The 15,179-nt window shown below is 39.8% G+C and overlaps 1 protein-coding gene and 1 long non-coding RNA gene across 3 annotated transcripts in view; one reads left to right on the forward strand and one right to left on the reverse strand.

Moving 5' to 3' along the window:
- Window positions 1-15,179, forward strand: part of LOC137047472 (zinc finger protein 814-like) — a 108,806-nt gene that overhangs the window by 50,777 nt on the left and 42,850 nt on the right. The window lies entirely within an intron of this gene.
- On the reverse strand, window positions 1,871-9,047 carry LOC137047844 (uncharacterized). The gene is made up of 4 exons (XR_010899274.1): window positions 8,913-9,047; window positions 8,658-8,744; window positions 2,124-2,298; window positions 1,871-1,990 (listed from the first exon to the last, which is right to left on the reverse strand). It is a non-coding gene; the product is annotated as an uncharacterized lncRNA (long non-coding RNA).

Raw genomic sequence — 15,179 nt, forward strand, 5'->3', positions numbered from 1 at the left:
GGTGCTGTTCAGCCTGCTGCTGAGGTAGTTCACCCTTGCCACAAGCTGGTCTTGTTGTTGTTTAATTGTCTCCAGCAGGCTTAGGATGTGGACCTCAGCCGCTGTTGACAAACATGAAATATAGCTAAAATGTAGTGTATAAAATACAGTCTTGTTCAAAATAATAGCAGTACAATGTGACTAAGCAGAATAATCAAGGTTTTTAGTATATTTTTTATTGCTACGTGGCAAACAAGTTACCAGTAGGTTCAGTAGATTGTCAGAAAACAAACAAGACCCAGCATTCATGATATGCACGCTCTTAAGGCTGTGCAATTGGGCAATTAGTTGAAAGGGGTGTGTTCAAAAACATAGCAGTGTCTACCTTTGACTGTACAAACTCAAAACTATTTTGTACAAACATTTTTTTTTTCTGGGATTTAGCAATCCTGTGAATCACTAAACTAATATTTAGTTGTATGACCACAGTTTTTTAAAACTGCTTGACATCTGTGTGGCATGGAGTCAACCAACTTGTGGCACCTCTCAGCTGTTATTCCACTCCATGATTCTTTAACAACATTCCACAATTCATTCACATTTCTTGGTTTTGCTTCAGAAACAGCATTTTTGATATCACCCCACAAGTTCTCAATTGGATTAAGGTCTGGAGATTGGACTGGCCACTCCATAACATTAATTTTGTTGGGTTGGAACCAAGACTTTGCCCGTTTACTAGTGTGTTTTGGGTCATTGTCTTGTTGAAACAACCGTTTCAAGGGCATGTCCTCTTCAGCATAGGGCAACATGACCTCTTCAAGTATTTTAACATATGCAAACTGATCCATGATCCCTGGTATGCGATAAATAGGCCCAACACCATAGTAGGAGAAACATGCCCATATCATGATGCTTGCACCTCCATGCTTCACTGTCTTCACTGTGTACTGTGGCTTGAATTCAGAGTTTGTGGGTCGTCTCACAAACTGCCTGTGGCCCTTGGACCCAAAAAGAACAATTTTACTCTCATCAGTCCACAAAATGTTCCTCCATTTCTCTTTAGGCCAGTTGATGTGTTCTTTGGCAAATTGTAACCTCTTCTGCACATGCCTTTTTTTTAACAGAGGGACTTTGCGGGGGATTCTTGAAAATAGATTAGCTTCACACAGACGTCTTCTAACTGTCACAGTACTTACAGGTAACTCCAGACTGTCTTTGATCATCCTGGAGGTGATCATTGGCTGAGCCTTTGCCATTCTGGTTATTCTTCTATCCATTTTGATGGTTGTCTTCCGTTTTCTTCCATGTCTCTCTGGATTTGCTCTCCATTTTAAGGCATTGGAGATCATTTTAGCTGAACAGCCTATCATTTTTTGCACCTCTTTATAGGTTTTCCCCTCTCTAATCAACTTTTTAATCAAAGTACGCTGTTCTTCTGAACAATGTCTTGAACGACCCATTTTCCTCAGCTTTCAAATGCATGTTCAACAAGTGTTGGCTTCATCCTTAAATAGGGGCCACCTGATTCACACCTGTTTCTTCACAAAATTGATGACCTCAGTGATTGAATGCCACACTGCTATTTTTTTGAACACACCCCTTTCAACTAATTCAACTAATTGCCCGATTGCACAGCCTTAAGAGCGTGCATATCATGAATGCTGGGTCTCATTTGTTTTCTGAGAATCTACTGAACCTACTGGTAACTTGTTTGCCACGTAGCAATAAAAAATATACTAAAAACCTTGATTATTCTGGTTAGTCACATTGTACTGCTATTATTTTGAACAAGACTGTACATATAGTGCAAGCATCTCTGGTCTATTTGTAAATGCTATGGGAAATAACCTTTATATTACTGTAGAAACATAACATAAGATAGAACACTTACACCGGCTTTCTGGCTCTTTTTTCTGGCAGCTTACCCTTCTGCTCGGCATCAGACTGTAGCTCAGAGGTGTGAAGCCGGTTTGATATTGATTCATCAGCCTTACGGCGTCTTTGTAGTGATCTAAAAATGAACATGAGTTTCATTGCACAATTTCATGTGTATTTTCAGAACATTTTCAGCAGAAGGAGAAGCAACCATGAAATTATTTTTAAACAAGAATTTAATGAATTGGCATACCACAAGTTCTGACGACCTTTACATCATATTTTGGCCAGTTTGGCTCATGCTTCTCCTCGTTTGCAGCTGCCCTTTTCACACGTTCAGTGCACTTGAAGTTGGGCCAGTACACCATTCCATCATCATACCAGTGTACTGGCACAACAGCAATGTCCTCACTTGCTTGGAATTCAATAAGATGAAAAGGCATCCTTAATGTAGAAAGAAAGAAAAGGGGCATTTATTCCTCATCAAAAAGGGAATAACGTGGACTAAAGCATGCACAACTGTACAGTGTATACAAATAAGCAAATAAGATGGGCTAAAAGTTAACCTGAATAGTGGACTATGTACAGTCCATGGTATTGATAAAGGTGGGACATGTATCAATGCATGTTATATTCAGCATAAAATATTCCCCTGGCATTTTGAGGGATAATATGCCATCTCATATTTTGAAAACATTAAATTATGGGTGTAGTGTATGGAATACCAACTTTGGTGAAATACTTACATCAAATTTTCATCCAGAGTAATAGAAGTCATAGTCAGAAGTCAGTAGTCAACTATATTATTAGAATTTTTAACTTGAACTGTAGCTTAAACTGATTCATTGAACTGATTTTTTTCTCCATTTAGTGGAGGAGGGGTATGGCCACGAAACTATCCCTGTACGGCAAGGCTACACATTTCTGTCGCAGCACTGACACCTCAACCGACTTCATCTCGTCAGATAAATCATTTACAACAAATATGTTCATTCTGTCAGAGTTGAAGGGGTAGGTATAGAATGGAGACTGCTGAGAAAATTCAGTGTAAATAGCGTACAGACCATTATCATTTTGGATAATGTTTTTGATAAGGTAAACTTTATCTCCCACCAGAAACATGTTGTCCCCTGTAGTTAACTTGACGGTCCACCTTTCACATCGCATTTCCCCATATTGTGCATTAACTCCCATGCCAACAACAATTGGGCCCACAAAATGCTCCCTTTTCAGTGTAATGTCTGCATCAGCAACCAATTTGGTAGCTGTAACCTCAGAAAGGCGCCGAATGAGCTGAGCTAAAGGGAACTCAGGTTTTCCAATGAGTTTTTTTATTTTTCTAAGGTGGTTCTCATATGGAAATGCTGAAAAAGAGTCCAGAGAGCCATGCCTCTTCACCTCGTCTGCCAGGTGGACCAGACAGTGGACATTGTACACAATCTGGTCTGTCCCATACAGCTCACCAAAATGGTTTACAAAAGATTTTAGCATTTGTCCAGCATAGTCAGCAAGGTTGAGATGTTCAGGGCTTACCAACATGGATATAGCAGTTGACAGGAGCATGAAATTGTGGTACATGTTCCGGTCCAGGAATCCAGCCAGCACCACAGGGCCAGTGTACAGTAATGTCACATGCCTGTCCTGTCTTGTGTGCACTTGTGGGTTTTGTTATGTTGAGCATGTGCTCGTGTCCCTGTCAGTTCCCTCCCCCTTGTTATCTGATTATTGGTTAATTTGCCCCACCTGTTCTCCCTCATTATCTGCCTTGTTTGTTCCCTTTATAATCTCCTTGTGTTTGTCAGTCTGTGTTGGATGTTTCCCCTTGTGTCTCCGTGTTGGTTGTCGTTTCCCCCTTCCGTGAAACGCTGGATCCCTTCCCGGATTACCTCTACCGATCTCCCGAGTCACAACTGCTCACAGCCTGCCCGTGTCGCCAACGGAGCCTCTCTCACTGCTCCGTCTTACCCGGACTTCTTCAGTGTTCTGAGTTTAGACTTCTGTGACACTATCTGTCTAAATAAACTGAGTTACTTGCAATTGAATCCTGCCTCTGTGAATCCGTTACAGAACGCTCTGACGGCCCGTCAGGAAAAGGTTGAAGAGAAAATCGCCGCTCTCCGCCTCGCCCCTGCCCAGCACGTTCCGCTGCCTGATCCGCGCGTCCGCGCAACCCAGCTGCTGCCGAAGTTAACCAGCCATGATGACGTCAAATTATTCCTTCAACTATTCGAAACCATGGCGGTTCAGGAGAACTGGGACCGGAGCGAATGGGCGCGGTTGCTGGGACCCCTGCTGACCGGTGAGGCACAACGAGCCTACTTCTCACTGCCCACCGAGAGTGCTGACAACTATGATGCGTTAAAAAGAGAAATCACAGGCCGCTGAACTCGCAAGACTCTCCCGACACTTGCTGCTCAAGGGTACACCCACCGCGGGTCAGGTGGCGGAGCGCGTAACGGTTGACCGCTTGTTCCGAGCTCTCCTGGCCTGTGTCATCCCGCAGCACCTGGTCCAGCCCAATTGTCATGGTACCGAAGCCGGATGGCACCCTCCGGTTCTGTAACGGATTCACAGAGGCAGGATTCAATTGCAAGTAACTCAGTTTATTTAGACAGATAGTGTCACAGAAGTCTAAACTCAGAACACTGAAGAAGTCCGGGTAAGACGGAGCAGTGAGAGAGGCTCCGTTGGCGACACGGGCAGGCTGTGAGCAGTTGTGACTCGGGAGATCGGTAGAGGTAATCCGGGAAGGGATCCAGCGTTTCACGGAAGGGGGAAACGACAACCAACACGGAGACACAAGGGGAAACATCCAACACAGACTGACAAACACAAGGAGATTATAAAGGGAACAAACAAGGCAGATAATGAGGGAGAACAGGTGGGGCAAATTAACCAATAATCAGATAACAAGGGGGAGGGAACTGACAGGGACACGAGCACATGCTCAACATAACAAAACCCACAAGTGCACACAAGACAGGACAGGCATGTGACAAGTAAGAACTGTCGGAATTCAGTCGCCTTCCAACGGTCCAACTCCCTAAGCGACCGTGGTCTCCGGGCAAACTCAATTGGCACGTAGGGCCTCATTGACTGGAGTTTGCCTGACATCCTGTCTACTATTAATGCCGGCAGTCTTACTGTTAATGGACCCCGTAGCCAGGTCTGGAGCTGTTTCCTTACGACGCCTAAACACACTAGATGCATATAATCCAAGGGAAACTGCGATACCATGCCAACCTTGAGGTTTTTAAATGGATGTGGCCCCTCGTGGTGGTGTAGTTCATCAACCATCAGGTTGAATGAGATGTCAGTTCTCTGGGGGCGCTCTGGTCCAGGAAATGTCATACGTCGGTTCTGGTATTGCCCTGGGTCTAGGCACTTATCGCACCCATGGTAAGCATTATGGGCCTTTGTTTTTTTCACAAAGGCACGTGCAGGGGCATCACAGACTACCGCGTGAAGCTCAATTTTAAGGTTCTTATCTCCAAAGCAAAACCCAGCCTCTAGCTCCTGTAGTTCATTGACAAAATCAGATAGGAACTCTGTGGCCGAACTAGGTTTTTTTGGTCCACAGTACGCCCCAATGACCACAGGTTCCTTCATGGGGATGGTAACCAGTAAACCAAGGATGGGCCACATCTGTACAGTGGAACTTTTAAATAAAGGTAGACCATCTATATTAATCTGCAGCCCCAATGTCATGCCCTCTACCAGTGTTTTTGCATGTTTGCTTATAGTGGCCTTCAAAGAGGAAAGGATGCCAAAGTGATGGTAGTTCCCCCCCGCCTTCTCCTGAATAGCATAATGCGTTTTCGTCTTGAGAAGTGTCCTACCATCCTTTGGCAGATTGGGATGGGTTACATGGAGTATACTCAAAAGTGCAGTCAGGGCAACAATGGAAATGCCAAAACTCACTGCCCAGTTGGCAATGTTATCAGAAAGTGATGTTAGGTCAGCATCATTTTCAGAATCTGAACCTGGTGCCCCATCCCCATCACACCAATCACAATACACATCATCAAAATCTGCCTCTAACTCCATGTCCTCTTCAGCAACAACTTGCACCTCTGGCATTACATGTGCAGCTGAAGAGGGTGGGACAGTGTTCTCAGAAAGAACTCTGTCATCTGCCCCTATTCCTGTCATGTCCCTATCAGTCATGTCTGTCCTAATTTGATGAAGCCTTTTTTGAACATCTACACGTGTCCTTCGTCTTAAGGATGATAAAGAGACAGGCACAGTCTTTCTATTCATCTTTGTTCTAAAAGAGACATTTCAGGAAGACAGATTGCAAACAGGTGTGTAAAATTGATAATTGTTTCTAATGTTGTATTTAAACAAATACATTGTTGAATGGTGGTGTTGTCTATTTCAGTGCTAAAAACTAGACAAGAACAGAGAAATAGAGCAAGACTGAAAATTTGGGATCCACTTCTTTATTCTGTCTAGATTTACATTGTCTGTGATGTTTGTTTACTGTAATATTTACCAGTAAAGAGTAGTTATAGCTACTTAATTAATTGAATTTATAAAAGCAACCATATTAATATTTTTTTCATTTTAATTCAATTTCTATGAAAATATTTGTGTTTCTGATAACCAAATGAATTTATTTTTATTTTATTTTACCTTTATTTAACCAGGTTAATCGGTTGAGAACAGGTTCTCATTTGCAACCACGACCTGGCCAAGATAAGGCGCAGAGTACAAGGCGACATAACATACCAACATTCAAATACACAATCATAAATATAGAGGACGTTCAAATTTCCAATAAAAAGTTCTAGGCATTGAGCAAATATAAAAATATGCAAATAGATGCAATAACAGCCATTTCATTTAGTACGTGCAAAAATACATACTACTGTTTTTTGCAACGAGCATCAACATGTACAGTGGTCTGTCAATAAATTTAATATTAAACCTTTAAAAGTAGTGATTTAAACAATGGATTCTAATTTAAGAGACTTTTGTAAAATGTTCCAATCATTAGCAGCAGAAAATTTAAAAGAAGAGCGGCCAAAAGAGGTGCGAGATTTGAGAGATATATTTACTCGAGCGCAGGTTAAATACAGGCACTGATATGGTTACTAAAGTACTTAGGTAAGACGGTGTTTTACCTAATATGGGCTTGTAAATTAACTGATACCAGTGATTTAGGCGCCGGGTGTGTAACGAAGGCCATCCAACAAGTGAGTAAAGAGTACATTTATGGGTGTTGTGTGGGGCTTTAGTAATAAAGGGAATAGCACTGTGGTACACAACGTCCAATTTCTTGAGTAAACAATTAGACGCAGTTCTTTAGACAACATCACTAAAATCAAGCATTGGGATGATGGACATTTTCACAAGGGCCAGTTTTGCAGGAATAGTAAATGAAGCTTTATTTCGAAACAGAAACCCAATCCTGGACTTGATCTTTGACTGGAGATGGTTTATGTGGGTTTGAAAAGAAAGACAGGTTTCTAGCCAGACCCCTAGATATTTGTATTTCTCCACATATTCAAGATATGAAGACATGAATGAAGACATATAATATTAATTTATACTTAATGAAGCTTTTGAAACTGAGCTTTATTATGAATTTAAACACGGAAGAAAAAAAAGAAGTATATATTACTTTAAAAACTAGGTTGATAATTATTACATTAGTGCTAGTATTATTATTACACTAAGACGTCAACTCTACTGTACAGGCGATGTATTTCTTTAGTAAAAAAAGAACTTTTATTTTGACGGGTTGCCGTGATACCTTTGAGTTTCTTGTGTTAATGACATGGCGGTAGTTTTTCTCAAATGAAACGGTAAAATGCTCATAAAGTGACTCTCAGAGCGGCTCTGGAGATGACGGACATGCGTTTATGTCCTCGTATGAGATGGAAACGCGCGATTATCACACACAATTCTATGTATGTGTTTGAGGTAAACTGCGGGTCAGCGCGCCAGGCCCTGCTGCAGGACACTCAGGATTCGTAGCTTAAGTTTGCTGTTTAATATTCACTAAACTAGTCTAACGTTATATCACCAGATGTGTTGGTCTAGCAACCCAATTATTGCAAGCCACTTCACAGACACAGTTGCGTGTTCTTAGTTAACACAATCAGAACGTAAAATACGGGATATTTTCGGAAAAAAACGGGAGGGTTGACAGCAATATGATCTGCACATTTTCTACTGAACTCAAACGAAACTGTCATCCGCTCTCTGTCCCCGGGTGAAAATAGCATTGTTGACGCATTAAATTTGACAAAGTTCCTGTTTATCAGACCCCAGACAAGACAAGAAGCTAAGCGAAACATCTATTTGCTGTATGGTTTCATGGTATAATTCGTTAATAGTTGGTAGCTAAAATTAGCATATAAATTAAGCCCGAACTTTTTGACGTTCAAAGCCGCCAATTCTCATTAGCTGTCTGAACCGACTTGGCGACTCAAACGGTGATTTAAATGCCGAAGCTTAATTTTCATCATAAAAAGGATTGCAGATAATAATAGATTTTATTCATAACGCACTTTATAGACACTATGAGACAAAAAATTACCAAAATGCTGCACAGCTAGCTAGAATCTAGCGCTAAACCATTATCCACCAGTGAACATGCGTTGTCCTAATATCAAACAACATCATTACAGTCATTAATATACATGATGATATCAAGGCTGGCAGAGCCACAAGGTCTTTCTGGCTGACATTAGCCTAAAATGTATGTAGAAGCATATCAAAGCCTAGGAACTATAATGTTGTTTATATTCAATGATAGTACAATCTTTCACAGGATAAAACATTTCAGAACTCACCGGAATAAGGGACAACTCTGGACAACAAGAAAGTGGTGGAAGCCAGGTCACTACCACATAGGGATTAGCAACATGCACACTGATATCCTGTAACAAAGGAACAATTGTCAGATACATACAAATATATGCTGGCTTCAGTAAAATCTTTGAGACTGCTACCTTACCATGCGGAAAGTGTTGTTCTCTACGATTCTTAGGCAACACTTCAAAATCTATATTTTTTAATAAAATAAATAAAATCAGTTGGTTAAAAACAAAAATGTATTTTACCGTTGCTTCAACTTCTTCTGCCAATCCCAAAGACGTGAAATCAGAACGCAACAACACAGTTGATCCCACAGACACAATACGCTCCTTCAGGTCACTGTTAGGGTCCAATACCTTTGCAACCTGAAAAAATAAATAAAAAATATTTAAAGGGGGGGTGAAACACTCAGTTTCAGTCAATCTCATGTCAATCTTGAGTACCTACAGAGTAGTATTGCATCCTTCATATCTCCGTAAAGTCTTTAGTTTTATTATATTTATAAAAGAAATATGGGCTGTACCGAGTCTTTCCGGAAAAAACCGAGCGGCTGGAGGCGTATCGGTGACGTCCTCAAGCATGGAGAAGAAAACGCTACCCTAATAAACCATGGCTATCAATCAGATTCAACTAATACAGATATGATCCAGAATCATTCGGAGGCTGAAATAAATTGAACAGGAGAAACAGCAACAGCAGGACGTCCGTCTCTGTGGTTTGGACTGTATTTAGTGGCCTGTCAACATTTGTGTGTGTTTACTCGCAGTTTATGAGGCCATGATTCGGTTTATGGACTATTGGATGCGACTAAACCTTAGCAGTAGCAAGCAAAACGGTTTTGCACGTCAGACTAGTGTAACGTTATACAGAGAACAGCAATGGAGTAACCGTTAGCGCATTTGAATGACGAAGCACGCTTTGTGAGAACGTTAGGTTTATGTTTGGGTGGTTTTACAATAAACAAACTGACACCTATATTGGTCAGCTAAACAAATGTATTTAAACACACAACATAGATCGCATGCTCCATTGATAAATTAACTAACGTTATACACGATCGTGTCGTTTACTGATGTTTACTTACGCGACGATAGCCAACAACATAGACATCTGAAGCAGTTTTACTCACCGCCTGTTTCCAAAGCAGGACCGTGAACCTTTATTGTTGGGACCGCTCCATCAAAAACACACTTCTTTGGTAACTGTTGATTTCGTGAAGTCCTGTGACAGCAGTGACCGTGGAGATCCACTTTTGCGACGCGACTGAAGCATGATGTGACGCTTCCCGTCATTTCTGCGTTCAGATCGGTTCAAATGCTGTGCTGATTTAAGGATTTATGGCCATAGCTGCACCTAAAAATACACATGAACATACATAAACACTCTTATAAAAACACACATCATGAGTCAATTGACTGGATTATTATTGCAGCATGTGAAGATAAGAAATGAAAAGCTACACACTATATTTTAGGGTTAAAAAACTTTTGTCAACATATAACATGCCAGACACATAATAATTCAGGATAATTCAATCAAAGATAACTGATCTTCCTACCACAACAACACATTCATACCTGAAAATTGACTGTATGTAGCAGGATCTATAGTGTTGGAGGGTGGAGCATTTATGGCCAAGGCTGCACCTAAAATACCCAGTACATTCATATTAATGCATTTATACTACATACAGTGACAATACATTACCCAAAATTATCTTTCCATTGCAATCAAACTGTAATTCGGTGTTCTCGTCCACAAGTTTTCTTAACTGTTTCACAACCTTATTGTTCCGTGGAACATTTTTATGTTGGAAAATATTAATGTGGGATGATGGTTTCATCATGTTTAGGAAGTAGTTATTTTTCTATGATTTGACAGATCCCAGATCTAATAGTGTTAACTGATCTCTGGCTAATTTGGTTCTTAAAACGAATTCACGGCTTGGATTGAAATATCTGGATTAAGTTATTTGAGATTACTGCGCGTTCTTGTGTTCCCTGAAGAGGGCAGATGCATCTGCATATAGATGGCGGGCAGATGCATATAGAGCTATACTCAAAACCAGTGACTTTGTTTTAAAAAGTGGGTGGGAAATAAATTGCGTATAATATGCACGCGAAAAACTAGCGTTGTTTTAAAAAGGGGCGCTCACACGTCAAAATGAGCTTTGGCGTGCATATAGTACGCAGTTTTTCGCGTGCATAGGATACGCACTACGTATATACCGTATTGTGGGGGGGGGGGGGGTTGCATTGCTGATAAAATGTTATATCAGATGTAAAATATGTACAATAACAATTGCAGAATTTTTTTATTAAGATGTCCGGAAATCAATAAAATAGTTAATTTATTGATATAGATCCCATTTAATTATTGCATCTAAACACAATATAGCGTTGTGCCAAGATTTTTCACGTGAATAAAGGCATAATGACATCATAATGAAAAAAGCCACCTGGCAAAAAAAAAACTGAGACAAAACACGATTTTCTGGACCTTTATAAGGTTAGATAAATCGGTAGCTCTTTACAATATGCACTGTAAAAAATGAAATTGCCACAAAATGAAATTGCCTTGAATCCCATATATTAAGAATTGTTAATAACTGTGACTCTACATAAAAATACATGTTAGCTCAACAAAATTCTCCAAAATGTCACGCTACATATTAAACAAAGTTTTCTGGACAAACATTTTTGTGTTGAGCAGAAAACCTACGATCTAAATAGTTTGCGCATGCGTGATGAGCCAGAAAATCGCGCCGAAATGCACGGGGTTTCCTTCTCCATTTTGCACGGGTAGCTCCTGGCTCGTTTTGAAGTTTGCTCATCCTCCTGCCTTTTCAGGGATCTAATATTGCCATACTTCAGTTGGTAAGTATTAATATTACTTTTCATTTCATGCATGCAATGAATTGCATATTCTCAAGCGGACAGTGTTATTGTTAGACATACGATTGGTTGTGTATTGTTAAAAGGCGTGTGGCCTAACATTTTTAATGTTTGTCACTGCTCAGATAAAGATTAGCTCATTAAAGTTCTTAATACAATAACGTTTCAATACAATAGCCAAGATAAAAAAAACGAAATTAGCGAGTAATATGTTTGTTTAGCACGAGTTTTCAAGTCCTTTATTGTTAGTTGAGGTTCTCTTTTCTTTTTTGTCTCTAGGTGGCGCTGATAAACTGATATATCTGCGTTGAACCGCGTTTGTGAGAGAGGAAGACAGCGGAGGGTGAGGTAAGAACGTGTTATGTGTTAATGTTTAATTTGTAAGCCGTGCAAACAATGTATATAAACTATTATGTAATGTTAAATGTATTTTAGCCGTTTCAATGTGCATTTTCGTCGTTACAAATCACACGCAAATGTATGTTTATGAGTGTGTTTAGAACGAAATATTTATTTATTTTTTAAACATTGAGAGCTATACATCATATGATTTTAAATATGGGGACAAAGAAAAAAAGTGTAGAATAAGACTATGCATAGCATTTTTTTGTTTATTTTATAATAATTTTAAATAATATAAGGTTGTGATGTTTACAATAGGTTCGAACTGATAATTTTCTATTTTCCAGAATGATCCAAATTGGATGTTGTTAGCATATTGTTGGATGCAACACTGAGGTATGCTGTATAAAGAAAGTTTCCACATTTGCACACTGTCTCACTGTCCACATATGTTTGTCTGCATGGAACTCAATTCTAAGAACATCCTTTATGCAGGACACTGCAATGGACAGCCTGAGTTCTTCAAGATGGCATGTTGCTTTGCTCTGCCAAAGTGTCCTTTATATCAAAACGACTCTCCACCTGGTAAATAGTGCATTTAAGATCTTGAACAAACAAACTTGTTGAGAGCATCTATGCTGACATGTTTGTCTTTTATACTGGTGACTTAACTGATTATCACCCTTTGATTCCATACAGTTTTGGAGAGCCTGTGTTTGTAACCCTGAGGACATATCTGCAGCACTGAATGCATATTTAATGGTATGTGGCAACTTTGTTTTTTAACTTATTTTTAATTTATTAATTAAATAATTGAAATTGATTCTTTTTGATAAACAGCCTTTTCTACTGTGAGTTGTCATATCCTCCACTGAAGCCCGGCGAGTCAGGCTTCCGGAAGTGCCTGAATCAGTGGACTCTCTCAACAATATACTTCAAGTGAAGCTACTAAAAGGACAGTTTTTTTCCCCCTGCAATTTGAGGACTTTGCAACCTGTCGGAGATCTCAGAACTGTCCAATGAAAGAGCAGTCTTGCATATTCAGTGGTCCAACTCCTGTGGTCACTTGATGAAACCAACAGCCTACCATCTCATCGTTTGGTACTAATAGTCTCAACACTTCTGAAGGGTCCTCCCACAACCCCACATTCTCTGTACAAAGGTATTATTTACAAACTGCTTAGAAATTGGCCCTTTACATTCCCCATACCAATTCTCTCATTTGATTTGAATTGTATTCTTTATTGCATTAATACAAATTAATTGTTTATGAACAGGTTTTTGAGGAGTTTTTCAGAATCACCAACAAAGACCTTCTGGGAGACTTCATGGCAGCCATTGGCATGTACACACCAAAGCTCCTGAAACTTTACAGAGACAGAAAAGAGCTTTCGGACAGGACATGGATGCACTCCTAGAAATACTTCATGACAGGGTAAGTTCAATTTCAATGTTTTGATAGCTTGATCTGTGTTACTTTGGGTGATGATGAATAACATTTTTATACTTAAGCTATTTGGTTGTTTCTTTTGTATGTTTTTCTAGACAACAGACATAGATGATCACAGGAGGACTCCTGCTCTACAAGGCCTGCCTGTATTTCTGTGCGAGAACCCTGCCGAGCTATTCAAGAAGTGTAATGTACGTATCAGTCTTCAAAAGGCTTAAAGGGTTATTCTAAACATGTAAAGTCTGTCATAAATTACTTATCCTCTTGTCATTCCAAACCTGTAAGACTGTCATTAATTTTCAGAACACCAATGAAGATATTTGAAATGAAACCTGAGAGATTTCTGTCCCTCTATTGACAGTCTATGCAACTGTCACTTTTCAAGCCCCAAAAGGTAGTAAAAACATTGAAGTAGAGTAGACCATGTGACTCCAGGGCTGCATTTCCCGAAACCTTCTTAACTCTACGTCATTCTTAAGTTATACCTTAAGGTATCCCTTAACGTTAATATGTGTTTCCCGAAACGAACTTAGTTAAGAATACCTTCTGTAAGTCATACTTTCGTAAGGTTGGTCTGGACCACTCTTAGCTATACCTTATCACTATTAAAAGTTAATTCCACTAGTGGCCACCACTGTGAAAAAAGCTTCTTTATATGTCAGTCTATCCGAATATAATTCCGAAGTTGTAATATACACCCAGTGTTCAATTAGGCTAGTTGAATAGTTTTTTTTTTTTTTTTATGCAAGGATTAAAATTGTTATACGAAATTCCATAAATTTCTTTGTCATACAATGTCATTACAAACACTAATGGTTGTTAGCTTTTTAATGATATTATCCAAAGGTACATCAGCTGGCAAACCATTAGACAGGAAAGGCTTAGGAGCCTATTTAAAGGGAATGATTGTGGAGGGAAGTTTAGTCAAACTTTGGCAGCGAGGCAGCGAATATAATTGTGCTAAATCAAAGACGGCGCTGTCCGCGGAGCCATTTAGTGTAGCCTATGTGCACTATTTCATATGTGAAAACTTTAGTCCCTGGCTACCATGTCAGAAGCTGCTATTAAAAATAAATTTCGCCTACCACGACAGCAAATTCAGCAGCTTTTAGATCTTGTTGGATCAACTTTGTCGAGACAAACTGGACGGAGCTCAGCTACTAAAATCAGCTGCTGGCGGCTCTTCTCTTTCTTTATTTTTTCTCCGCCATATAGTAGCAGCTGATTATATGTTTTGCGTGTTGCGCTTTTATTGAGTAGGCCATCTAATAATATAAATTAGTTTTTTACACAATAATGTGATGCAGCTGCTGCATGGTCAATCATCCCTGGTTGTGGATTAAATCAAGACACTATGGAAAATATATTGTAATAATTTAAATGACGCGTGATGCTCATGATGCGGTTGAGCATGAGATTCCTGGTTCGTGCACTCATTTCAGAATTATGTAAAATTTAGGTGCAATTTTGTATGATAAATGAAAGTTCAACTATTTCTGAAGTGTTTCTTTTATAAAGAACATAATTTTTCGCATAACACAGTGAAACAGCCCCTGCATAGAGTAAATAATCGATTCTTGAGCCATCGATAGAAGCCAATTCAGCACCGCCGCCACGAACAGCACCCGCTAACGTCGCACTTAAGAAGGTATACCTTAAGCGACCTCCTAAGGTATAGTTCGGGGAACACACCTAGAAATGGTATACCTTCAGTTAAGTTATACCTTTAGAGTCTTCGTAGCGCGCTAAGAGACAACGTTATCGGGAAATGCAGCCCAGGTGTTTAACCTCAGTTTTGTGAAGTGACATGA

This window comes from Pseudorasbora parva, chromosome 2 (assembly GCF_024679245.1).
Source record: "Pseudorasbora parva isolate DD20220531a chromosome 2, ASM2467924v1, whole genome shotgun sequence".
Taxonomy (NCBI): domain Eukaryota; kingdom Metazoa; phylum Chordata; class Actinopteri; order Cypriniformes; family Gobionidae; genus Pseudorasbora; species Pseudorasbora parva.